General features: G+C 43.7%; 1 protein-coding gene across 5 annotated transcripts in view; it reads right to left on the bottom strand.

The window, feature by feature from the left end:
* LOC137571506 (glypican-5-like) overlaps positions 1–13,458 on the bottom strand; it is a 557,948-nt gene that overhangs the window by 286,179 nt on the left and 258,311 nt on the right. The gene's annotated exons all lie outside the window — the stretch shown is intronic.

The following is a 13,458-nucleotide window of genomic DNA, read 5'->3' on the forward strand; positions in this document are numbered from 1 at the left end:
GGTGGGGGAATATGTCCATAGGATAACTATTAGTCGTGCACTGCACAAAGTTGGCCTTTATGGAAGAGTGGCAAGAAGAAAGCCATTGTTAACAGAAAAGCATAAGAAGTCCCGTTTGCAGTTTGCCACAAGCCATGTGACACAGCAAACATGTGGAAGAAGATGCTCTGGTCAGATGAGACCAAAATGGAACTTTTTGGACAAAATGCAAAACGCTATGTGTGGCGGAAAACTAACACTGCACATCACTCTGAACACACCATCCCCACTGTCAAATATGGTGGTGGCAGCATCATGCTCTAGGGGTGCATCTCTTCAGCAGGAACAGGGAAGCTGGTCAGAGTTGATGGGAAGATAGATGGAGCGAAATACAGGGCAATCTTGGAAGAAAACCTCTTGGAGTCTGCAAAAGACTTGAGACTGGGGCGGAGGTTCACCTTCAAGCAGGACAACGACCCTAAACATAAAGCCAGGGCAACAATGGAATGGTTTAAAACTAAACATATCCATGTGTTAGAATGGCCCAAAGTCCAGATCTAAATCCAATCGAGAATCTGTGGCAAGATCTGAAAACTGCTGTTCAGAGAACGCTGTCCATCTAATCTAACTGAGCTGGAACTGTTTTGCAAAGAAGAATGGGCAAGGATTTCAGTCTCAAGATGTGCAAAGCTGGTAGAGACATGCCCTAAAAGACTGGCAGCTGTAATTGCAGCAAAAGGTGGGTCTACAAAGTATTGACTCAGGGGGCTGAATAATGACGCACACCCTACTTTGCAGTTATTTATTTGTAAAAAATGTTTGGAATTGTGTATGATTTTCGTTCCACTTCCCACATGTACACCACTTTGTATTGATCTTTGAAGTGGAATTCCAATAAATGTGATTCATGTTTGTGGCAGTAATGTGACAAAATGTGGAAAACTTCAAGGGGGCCGAATACTTTTGCAAACCACTGTACATTTACCCAGGGCTGTGGAGTCGGAGTCGGAGTCGTGGAGTCGGGCAATTTTGGGTGCCTGGAGTCGGAGTCGGGAAAAAATGCACCGACTCCGACTCCTAATGAATTTGTAACTGTAATTAAAATAGAAAATATGATAAAATGTTCTATTTCTCAGATAATAGTCATTAAAAATAATGTGTATATATACAGTAATAGCTGTGCTTAGTCCACAAAAATGAAATAAATCAATCAAAATGAGTTACTTGTGCTTCAATAAAGCAGTCCCCGTATTTTTAAGGTCAGATATACATATCTGATTGTGACTGTATATATGATGTGTACACAGGAATCTCTTATATATACTAAATAACATCTATGCTGTAAGAATAAAGCCTGATGTGTAGCTGTGTCACTAATAGAGATGGTCAACAAGATGGAAATAATTCTGAACTGATGCTGATTTATGCAAATGTATGCACTCCCTTTGCTGATGAAATCAAATAATTTGATATGTTGTTAAAATTTGGTTTGGTGACTACAAATTAAAGGGTACCTGAGACGGATGAAAAGTAAAGTTTTATATATACCTGGGGCTTCCTCCAGCCCCCTTCAGGCTAATCAGTCCCTCGCTGTCCTCCACCACCCGGATCTTCTGCTATGAGTCCTGGTAATTCAACCAGTCAGCGCTGTCCGGCCGCATGCCGCTCCCACAGCCAGGAACATTCTGCACCTGTGCAGTAGTGCTGCACAGGTGTAGTATGCTCCTGGAGGCGGAGTGTGTGCATGCGCACTACGCCTGACTGGCTCAAGTACCTGGACTCATAGCAGAAGATCCAGGTGGTGGAGGAGGACAACGAGGGACTGATTATCCTAAAGCCGGCTGGAGGAAGCCCCAGGTATGTATACAACTTTAATTTCATCTGTCTCAGGTTTACTTTGTTACTGTCACGATTGTGGAACTTTCCCCGTGATCAGCGCACACCGCGTGCGCTGACACGGCGGAGATCCTCCACAAGCGTATAATTTGCAGGAACCCAGCAAAAGGTGCTACGCACCTGTAGAGGGAAATTCCTGTCGGCAGATGGCGCTGGGGAGTGCAGAGGAACCAATCCTCTGTACCTCCACAAGTGCCAGACAGGAATTGTACGAAGCGCAGAATGCAATCGCAAGAGAGGCGATAGTGAATGAGATTGAGCAAAAGGGATAGGTTGTATGTGTGTGCGCCAATCCAGTCGCCACTCCGCGACCACGCACACACAACAGCAGATACGAAATAGGAACGCGATCGCGAGAGGTGCGATCGCGAGACGTGACACAAGGCAGAACAGAATAGAATACAAGGGTAGCAAAGGCACAGCAAATACAATAAGGAGATACGGAAAACAACAACCGCTAGCTAACCGCGAACACCGCACTCATTCGCAACAGTGCAAGCGGTTATGCGCGATCTCCACGTGATAAGCACAATAGAGACAAGCACGCCTAACTAACCATAAACAGACAAACATGAAACAGGGGACGCGAGCGCTTGCTTAACGGTTACCTCACCGAGCCTGTAGCAAGCGCAGCAGACAAGACAGACACACGAAAAACAAGAACTAGGCAGGAAGGATCCACCGCTCTTCCGCCAGAGCAAGTGTGATCCAAGCAGGAACATAGATCAGAAAGATCCACAGCCGCTAACGCTAGCGGCTAGTGCGATCTCAGCAAGACAGAACGATTCGCTATCAACCGCCGTTGGTGACAGCGCAATCGCGACCGACAAGACAGAACAGAAGGATCCCCAGCGCTCGCACAAAGTAGCTAGCGCGATCCCAGGAAACAGAACAGAAGGATCCCCAGCGCTAGCACAAAGTAGCTAGCGCGATCCCAGGAAACAGAACAGAAGAGATAGCTGGTAGCAACCGCTGCACCAGCTATACTCCAAGAACATAGATCAGAACCATTTCCTGTCAACCACCATAGGGACAGGACAATGGCAAACAGGCAAGACAAGACAGAACAGGCAATACAGATAATACAACCTGACTGGGCTAGAAGGGGAGCCAAAAGCAACCCCCAGGAATTAACTATACTAGATAGCAATGGCTGACACTCCAGCAGTGTCCATCAGGAACTGAGCAAGGAAGGGAAATGACCAGCAAAGCATTCTGGGAAACATAAAGCTCTTATAGTGCCAGTCATCAAAGAAGGCAGGTAGAGGATTTGCATAACGAATGTATGCAAATTCCCCAGCAAGAGAACAGAACAGAAACTTGCAATGAAAAGACAGGTCTCTGTTCCAGCCCACAGACTAGAGGAATGGACAAACAGCTGTCTGCCTGTGCAGCCAGCTGAGCGGATCATCACAGTTACACAGTAGTACTATACTCTACATATGCACTCCCCACAGAGCTGCAGGGAATCCACTGAGAATGCTGTGCACATTGAACACAGAGGTGTTGTCTGTCACCCATAAACCTTGTTCAGATTGTGCATGAAGAATGTGTAATAGAGGAAGAATCTCCTTATTCCCCTGCAGAGTACCTGCACATCATTCTTACATGTACCCACAGTTACATTGCCTAGGGCCTGATAGATGTTCTTTGTTCCGGTTTGTACCTCTTACCAAGGACTACTTTTAGTCTAAAGGGAATAAATATAGTAGTCTACATATCCTTCTCACTTCAGTTGTCTTGTAAAATTCCTAAGCGTTGGCAGTTAATAGACGAATTTCATGTTACATACTTTTAATCAACAAAATTGTAATATGCAAATTAGAGGAGTCGGAGTCGGAATCGGTGGAATCCTAAACTGAGGAGTCGGACTCGGTGGATTTTTGGACCGACTCCACAGCCCTGCATTTACCCATGTACTTTCAAGGCCCCTTTTGCACTATGGCCTTGTGGTCAGCTATTTTAGCGTATGAGGCCACTAAGTCAATGAAAGTCTACGTAGACTTACACACTTAGCGCAATGGAAGTAGTCAAATCGTTGCAATGCTGTTGCAAAGTCAGCCGTGTGTTGCCACATGATCCGTGCCTGCCGCACTGATTATGCAGCAATGTAAGTCTATGGGCAGTCAAGTGTAAATGACGGAGTGCAGTGCGGTGCAGCGCACATACGCAGACTAGTGGGAATCCCAGTGATGTTCTTCCTGTCCAGCAGCGATTATATCACTGAGTGAGTGATTCCGATCCGCTCACCAAAGCGCTCCCTGTACCATTTTTGGGATGATTTGCCTCAATAGAAGGTATAGGGAAATCGTAAAGCGCTTGAAAAAATGATTTGTATAGAAATTTCCCCAGCGCGTTCATGAATAAATACATTGTATTTATTCTTTTTCGGGTTCAGAAAAGTGCTTTATACAAAATCAAAGCGCACCGGTAAGCGCCGGGGAGGGGGGGGGGGGGGGGGGTTTGTGATGGCATCAGTGATTTCGATTTTAGATGTGAACAAAGCCTGTCATACTGATGGCAGGGTGAGTGAGCTTCAGCGATGGTGCGATCGGCAGGTCTGTGTGGTGTGACGCTGGTAGGCCCTGTTTTTTGTACAGCAGTCTCTGATCCTAAAGGGGTCAGCTACCGATGGTACTGAAGTAGTTACGAAAACAAAAATGCAATTTTTTATTGATTGAGTCCACTAGCTTGTTTTCATTCAATACGATTGGAATAATCTGTTTTAAAACATGATAATTCGCTAAAAATTGTACCATTAATGGGCACCATTTAAATGAAAAAAAAATTGTACGTATTGATTTTCAAGCGGAATATATAATTGCTGCCATTCTTGCACTGTTTATGGCACAAGCCTTAAACCTGGTAAAGCTGGTCATTGGGTGACTGGGGTTCAAATTCAGAAAAGGGGGTGGAGCCACAGCCAATCAGATTTGTTTTATTTCAATGCAAATTATTGATGCCAAAGGCCGCAAAGCTCACAAACTAGGTCATTGAGTAATTCACAAATTGTGTGTTAGGGTTAGAAAAAGTGGGCAGAGCCAACACCAGTCAAATCAGGTTTGTTTTTTATCTCAAAACCTACTATAAAGTATTAAATATGACAAGTTCAAATACCCCCTGAAGCAAGTACTCCCTGGGGTACATGTACAACATGGAGAGATGGTCTTCAGCCCTCAACCCTCCCACCAGTCATCTTTCCCATTCCAGCCCAGTGAACTTTTACTTCCTCTATAGGTATTGCTGCAGAGAGTCTAGAAAAGTCCTGTTCAGGGTCTGTATGCTGTCCAGGCTTCTCACATATACACTCTGGAGTCTGTAATCCATCCCAGGAATGCACTTGTTGCTGGCTGCAATCACACATTCAGGTGAATTCCCTTAAAACATGTGGACCACCTTCACAGCCATATAGCCTGAGGAGCAGACAGCTGGAGTCTGCTAGCATGAGGGGTTGTGTGGATAAGAAGTGCTAGGCTTGGTTGGTCGGTTATTTAGGTGTGGATGTTCAGTCATGAAAACAAGAAAGTACACCCTCTTTCAATTCTGAAGTTGTAGATGTCAAAACATAATAAAAAAAATCATCTGCTCCTTGTTAGTTGAACTTAAACTTGTGGTGTAAATTAACACACAACAGATTCCACTGTGTCATTATTTATTTACCAAAGAAACAATCCAAGAAGAAGAAACCTTGGTCCTGATTCACAAAAAAGTCCAGTAAAATTGCTGTGTGTGGGGACTACATGGCCTTTTTACTGATATCAATGCCATGGGAGTAGCAGGCATTATGCAATTCCCGCAACCTATGTTACTATGGTAACACATGTTACACTTCATGTTACCCAGGTAATGCCGGCTGCAGTAAAAGCTAACTGCACACTTCTCCCCTGGAGTTGGTACCAGTAAAACTGCTGTGTGCTGGAGATTTTACCCGACCTACGTGAATCAGGCTCATGTGGGAAAAACAAGTACTGGTAGACCTCAATAACTTCTAGAACCAGTATTAAAACCAGTATTAGAACCGACATTAGAGCAAGCATTAGCAGCATTGACTGAAGCAATTGTGCTTTGCATACTTGTATGTCAAATTGTTATGGAGGAATATTGACCCACTGTGCTTTACATCATTACTGCAGTTCACCGAGGTTTGTATGCACAGGTCTCCAAAAATTGTGCCACAGAATTTCGATCAAGTTGCAGTGTGGACCTTGGGCGACTTCAATACTCTTTTAAATTTGTCAGCCATTCTGTTGAAGATTTGTTTGTGTAGTTGAGATTATTCTCCTTTTGTATGAACCAATTTAAAGAGAATCTGTACTCTAAAGTTCTTACAATAAAAAGCATACCATTCTATTCATTATGTTCTCCTGGGCCCCTCTGTGCTGTTTCTGCCACTCCCTGCTGCAATCCTGGCTTGTAATTGCCAGTTTAGGCAGTGTTTACAAACAAAAAACATGGCTGCTAACCAGAGTGTGGTAGGCTGAGAGGAGAGCTTGGAGAGGGTGTGTAAAGCTTCTGCCTATCACAAGCAGTGCTGCACATTCCACACATTCCAGCCTGAGCCCGACAGAGCGGACAGAGGAAAGAAGATAAGATTTATTACAGAGACAGTGCAACTAGAAAAGGCTGCAGTGTGCCAGAGCACATTAGAACAGGTATAGGAACTTAAAGGATAGAAGAAAAAAGGCTCAAAATTTTGTTACAGAGTCTCTTTAAGGTTTGAGTAATTCTTGGCCAATTTTACTACATGTACGTAGTACAAACGTATTCTAAAAACAAACCTGAACTGAAATTAAACTGATGCTATAATGTATTGTAAATGTAGTATTTATGTTAAATTAAAAAAAAAATCCTGGAGTCTTATATCCTTATTTTTAGTTTAAAGAGACACTGAAGCAAAAAAAAATTTTTATGATCTAATGAATTGGTTGTGTAGTACAATAATAACTAGAACATTAGTAGCAAAGAAAATATTCTCATATTTTTATTTTCACTTATATAGTGTTTTTATAACATTGCACCATTCTCTAATATTTGCAGTTTACACACTACTCAGCTTTCGAAATGATTTTACAGTGCAGGCCAGTGAACTATTGACCTATCCTTTGGAGAGAAAAAAAAATACAGTGCCTGACAGTTGAGATAACAAGCTTCAGAAGACAGCGCTCTCTGCGACTTTCAAAGTAGTAGAGCTCAATGGCTCTTTTGCATAGATAACAACTGGAGTTTCTTAACTCTTCCTGTACTGGAAACAATATTAGACTCATGATTCTGCCCCTAATGTTTTATTTCTTAGCTGTACTACTCATACAAATCTTCATAATTATTTTTTTTTTTGCTTCATTATCTCTTTAACCACTTAAGGACTGCAGTCATAAAACCCCTTAAGGACCAGAGCCTTTTTTTTCATTCAGACCACTGCCGCTTTAACGGTTTATTGCTCGGTCATACAACCTACCATCTAAATGAATTTTACCTCCTTTTCTTGTCACTAATCCAGCTTTCTTTTGGTGCTATTTGATTGCTGCTGCGATTTTTACTTTTTATTATATTCATCAAAAAAGAAATGACTTTTTTTACTTTCTGTGCTGACATTTTTCAAATAAAGTAAAATTTCCTATACATTTGAGCGCGAAAGTTATTCTGCTACATGTCTTTGATAAAAAAAAACCCATTCAGTGTATATTTATTGGTTTGGGTAAAAGTTATAGCGTTTACAAACTATGATGCAAAAAGTGAATTTTCCCATTTTGAAGTATCTCCGACTTTTCTGAGCCCCTGTCATGTTTCATGAGGTGCTAAAATTCCAGGATAGTATAAATACCTCCCAAATGACCCCATTTTGGAAAGAAGACATCCCAAAGTATTCACTGAGAGGCATGGTGAGTTCATAGAAGATTTTATTTTTTGTCACAAGTTAGCGGAAAATGACACTTTGTGACAAAAAAAAGGGAAAAAAAAGTTTCCATTACTTCTAACTTGCGACAAAAAAAATTAAATCTGCCACGGACTCACTATGCTCCTCTCTGAATACCTTGAAGTGTCTACTTTCCAAAATGGGGTCATTTGTGGGGTGTGTTTACTGTCCTGGCATTTTGGGGGGTGCTAAATTGTAAGCACCCCTGTAAAGCCTAAAGGTGCTCATTGGACTTAGGGCCCCTTAGCGCAGTTAGGCTGCAAAAAAGTGCCACACATCTGGTATTGCCGTACTCAGGAGAAGTAGTATAATTTGTTTTGGGGTGTATTTTTTTTTGAAAAATCTTTAGTGTTTTGGGGTGTATTTTTACACATACCCATGCTGGGTGGGAGAAATATCTCTGTAAATGACAATTTTTTATTTTTTTTACACACAATTGTCCATTTACAGAGATATTTCTCCCACTCAGCATGGGTATGTGTAAAAATACACCCCAAAACACATTATACTACTTCTCCTGAGTACGGCAATACCACATGTGTGGCACTTTTTTGCACCCTAACTGCGCTAAGGGGCCCAAAGTCCAATGAGTACCTTTAGGATTTCACAGGTCATTTTGAGAAATTTGGTTTCAAGACTACTCCTCACGGTTTAGGGCCCCTAAAATGCCAGGGCAGTATAGGAACCCCACAAATTACCTCATTTTAGAAAGAAGACACCCCAAGGTATTCCGTTAGGAGTATGGTGAGTTCATAGAAGATTTTATTTTTTTATTTTATTACAAGTAAGCCGAAATTGATTTTAATTGTTTTTTTTCACAAAGTGTCATTTTCCGCTAACTTGTGACAAAAAATAAAATCTTCTATGAACTCACCATACTCCTAACGGAATACCTTGGGGTGTCTTCTTTCTAAAATGGGGTCATTTGTGGGGTTCCTATACTGCCCTGGCATTTTAGGGGCCCTAAACCGTGAGGAGTAGTCTTGAAACCAAATGTCGCAAAATGACCTGTGAAATTCTAAAGGTACTCATTGGACTTTGGGCCCCTTAGTGCAGTTAGGGTGCAAAAAAGTGCCACACATGTGGTACCGTTGTACTCAGGAGAAGTAGTATAATGTGTTTTGTGGTGTATTTTTACACATACCCATGCTGGGTGGGAGAAATAGCTCTATAAATGACAATTTTTTAATTTTTTTTTTACACACCATTGTCCATTTACAGAGAGATTTCTCCCACCCAGCATGGGTATGTGTAAAAATACACCCCAAAACACATTATACTACTTCTTCTGAGTACGGCTATACCACATGTGTGACACTTTTTTGCAGCCTAGGTGCGCTAAGGGGCCCAACGTCCTATTCACAGGTCATTTTGAGGAATTTGGTTTCTAGACTACTCTTCACAGTTTAGGGCCCCTAAAATGCCAGGGCAGTATAGGAACGCCACAAGTGACCCCATTTTAGAAAGAAGACACCCCAAGGTATTCCGTTAGGTGTATGGTGAGTTTTTAGAAGATTTTATTTTTTGTCACAAGTTAGTGAAAAATGTAACTTTGTGAAAAAAACAATAAAAATCAATTTCCGCTAACTTTTGACAAAAAATAAAATCTTCTATGAACGCTTCATACACCTAACAGAATACCTTGGGGTGTCTTTTTTTCTAAAAAGGGATCACTTGTGGAGTTCCTATACTGCCCTGGCATTTTACGGGCCCAAAACCGTGAGTAGTCTGGAAACCAAATGTCTCAAAATGACTGTTCAGGGGTATAAGCATCTGCAAATTTTGATGGCAGGTGGTCTATGAGGGGGCGAATTTTGTGGAACCGGTCATAAGCAGGGTGGCCTCTTACATGACATGTTGTATTGGGCCTGATCTGATCGATAGGAGTGCTAGGGGGGTGACAGGAGGTGATTGATGGGTGTCTCAGGGGGTGGTTAGAGGGGAAAATAGATGCAATCAATGCACTGGGGAGATGATCGGAAGGGGGTCTGAGGGAGATCTGAGGGTTTGGCCGAGTGATCAGGAGCCAACACGGGGCAAATTAGGGCCTGATTTGATGGGTAGGTGTGTTAGGGGGTGACAGGTGGTGACAGGAGGTGATTGATAGGTGTCTCAAGGTGTGATTAGTGGGGGGAATAGATGCAAGCAATGCACTGGCGAGGTGATCAGGGCTGGGGTCTGAGGGCGTTCTGAGGGTGTGGGCGGGTGATTGGGTGTCCTAGGGGCAGATTAGGGTCTAATCTGATGGGTAACAGTGACAGGTGGTGAAAGGGGGTGATTGATGGGTAATTAGTGGGTGTTTAGAGGAGAGAACAGATGTAAACAGTGCACTTGGGAGGTGATCTGACGTCGGGTCTGCAGGCGATCTAATGGTGTGGGTGGGTGATCAGATTGCCTGCAAGGGGCAGGTTAGGGGCTGATTGATGGGTGGCAGTGACGGGGGTGATTGATGGGTGGCAGTGACAGGGGGTGATTGATAGGTGATTGACAGGTGATCAGTGGGTTATTACAGGGAATAACAGATGTAAATAATGCACTGGCGAATTGATAGGGGGGGGGGGGCTGAGGGAAATCTGAGCGTGTGGGCAGGTGAATGGGTGCCCGCAAGGGGCAGATTAGGCTCTAATCTGATGGGTAACATTGACAGGTGGTGATAGGGGGTGATTGATGGGTAATTAGTGGGTGTTTAGAGGAGAGAACAGATGTAAACAGTGTACTTGGGAGGTGATCTGACTGCGGGTTTGCGGGCGATCTAATGGTGTGGGTGATCAGATTGCCCGCAAGGGGCAGGTTAGGGGCTGATTGATAGGTGGCAGTGACAGGGGGTGATTGATGGGTGGCAGTGACAGGGGGTGATTGATAGGTGATTGACAGGTGATCAGTGGGTTATTACAGGGAAGAACAGATGTAAATAATGCACTGGCTAATTGATAAGGGGGGGTCTGAGGGAAATCGGAGCGTGTGGGCGGGTGATTGGGTGCCCGCAAGGGGCAGATTAAGGTCTAATCTGATGGGTAACAGTGACAGGTGGTGATAGGGGGTGATTGATGGGTAATTAGTGGGTGTTTAGAGGAGAGAACAGATGTAAACAGTGCACTTGGGAGGTGATCTGACGTCGGGTCTGCAGGCGATCTAATGGTGTGGGTGGGTGATCAGATTGCCCGCAAGGGGCAGGTTAGGGGCTGATTGATGGGTGGCAGTGACAGGGGGTGATTGATGGGCGATTGACAGGTGATTGACAGGTGATCATGGGGGATAGATGCATACAGTACACAGGGGGGGGGGGGGGGTCTGGGGAGAATCTGAGGGGTGGGGGGGTGATCAGGAGTCCCCAGGGGGCAGTTTAGGGACTAAAAAAAATAGCGTTGACAGATAGTGACAGGGAGTGATTGATGGGTGATTAGGGGGGGTGATTGGGTGCAAACAGTGGTCTGGGGGGTGGGCAGGTGGGGGGTCTGAGGGGTGCTGTGGGCGTTCAGGGGGCAGATCAGTGTGTTTGGGTGCAGACTAGGGTGGCTGCAGCCTGCCCTGGTGGTCCCTTGGACACTGGGACCACCAGGGCAGGAGGCAGCCTGTATAATACACTTTGTAAACATTACAAAGCGTATTATACGCTTCCTATGCGGCGATTGTCGGGTTAACAACCCGCCGGCGTTTCCGGTTGGCCGATGGGTTGACGTTGCGGGTGGGCGGAGCCTATTGCCGGCGGATGCGCGCGCATCCCAGCGCACGATCCCCGGCAAAACAGTTCCCCAGGACCCGACGCCATTCTGTGTTACGTGGTCCTGGGGCTGCCACTTTGCCGCCGCCAATATGCAGTAGGCAGTTGGCAAGTGGTTAAAGGAATACTATCCATTCACATATTTTTTTCAATTGACACAGGAATTATTTGGGAAATGCTGCTAAGTACTGGTGTATACATTTTACTAGCAACTTCTTTGTTTACTGTTAGCAAAATACTTTCAAAGTTTACTGACAAAAACTGACTGACTGAGCCATGAGGAGAGGGGAAATTCCCTCACCCTTGATCAGTTAACTCTATGTGTTACTCTGAGTGTGACAGAGAGAACAGCTGCACCTTCTGTGTCCTGTGTTTCTGACCGACACCTCTGAAGAGAGCACCGGAAATGTAACTAATTGTCACAGCTTTTTCATACTGTTTTTGCTTTCAGAGTTTGACATGTTTGATATTTGCTTTCTGTAGTCTGATATGCAACTCTGGCTGTGCATTGAAGCAGACACCCCTTCTGCAATTGATTTGTCCCAATATAGCTAAATCCTACCCTCAATAAATTACAGCTTTTGCCTCTGATATTTAACATGAAAAGTAGGAAAATGTTTACACAGCTACTTAGACATTATTTGCCCACTGTCATTTTAGAACACATGGGTATCGATAGTACGATAGTATTCCTTTAAGTACTGAATTTCTAAAAATTCTAAACAGCAGCAATGTCCGTTTGATGTAAAATGTGCTTCATTCAGCTGCAAAATGGGAAAAAAATAATAGCTGTTTGAGCTTATCAGATGTAAAGTATTTCTTCAGTCAGATAGAAGTGCTTCTGTTGATTTTTTTCGGAGAGCCTGGGCTGAATTTGATTGCTGTCGAACTGCCTCATTTGCATAGATAAAAGTACTAGGTTTTTACACCTCGCAAGGCAAATAAAAAAAAATTGTCTCACGTCAGTTCAGGTACACTGGTCTGTTGTACCATATACCGTATATTCGGATATAAGTTGACTTTGGCCAGAACAGGGAGGCTGGTAATAGAGGCAGATCCTAAATTATACACAGTGGCGTAGCTAAGGAGCTATGGGCCCCAGTGCAAGTTTTACATGGGGCCCCCCAAGCACTCTATACATAACAATTGATACGGCGCACCAAAACCTGCCAATGGCAACTACAGTGTCAAAGGTGCAAGAAGAGGATGGGGAGCAGTTTGGTAATGATCACTACTATTCAAAGTATCTATAGAAGTGATTTTTATGAGCACAGGACCAATAGAGAGCTAATACTGTAGTTAAGGGAGGGCCCTTCGGGGCCCCGATGCGGTGTCTACCTCTGCAACCCCTATTGCTACACCCCTGATTATACAGGCTATAAGTCCGAAATGTAGGTCTTACCTGAATATGTCACCCCCTACACTTCGCTCCAAGAAATCAGACCTACATTTCTCAACTTATAGCCGAGTATATACAGTAATCACTTTTAGACTCTTACTATGAATTTATATGAAACTGCTCATCAGATGCCTCAAGTATAGCCAGCATTAGTTTACCTATTCCTGTTACAGTATATCCTTACATTACATGGTACTATAATAAACTTTCCCTATTTTATATGAATAGAAAATGGGGATTCTGCTAGCAGGTAATACAACGTGTAGCCGGTTCCAGGCAGGGCCATCATTCTTCACAGCCTTCCATGACTGGAGTGATTAATGACTACAGTGAGATTACATTGTTCTGGGTTAAAGTGAGCCAAGCTGCAGTGAACACAAAATGAATGTTGGTCATGATCCAATACTAATGTTACAGCTGGCTTCCTTGGGTTGCCAATAGCTGCGAGAAGCTGGTAAACAGTGGTCACAAATGGACATGACAGGACTATTCCTTACAGACAGACAGCAACATTTTCTGGGATGTTCGGCTCTGGGGTGCTAGAATGTG

This window comes from Hyperolius riggenbachi, chromosome 4, assembly GCF_040937935.1.
Source record: "Hyperolius riggenbachi isolate aHypRig1 chromosome 4, aHypRig1.pri, whole genome shotgun sequence".
In the NCBI taxonomy this organism is placed as follows: Eukaryota; Metazoa; Chordata; class Amphibia; order Anura; family Hyperoliidae; genus Hyperolius; species Hyperolius riggenbachi.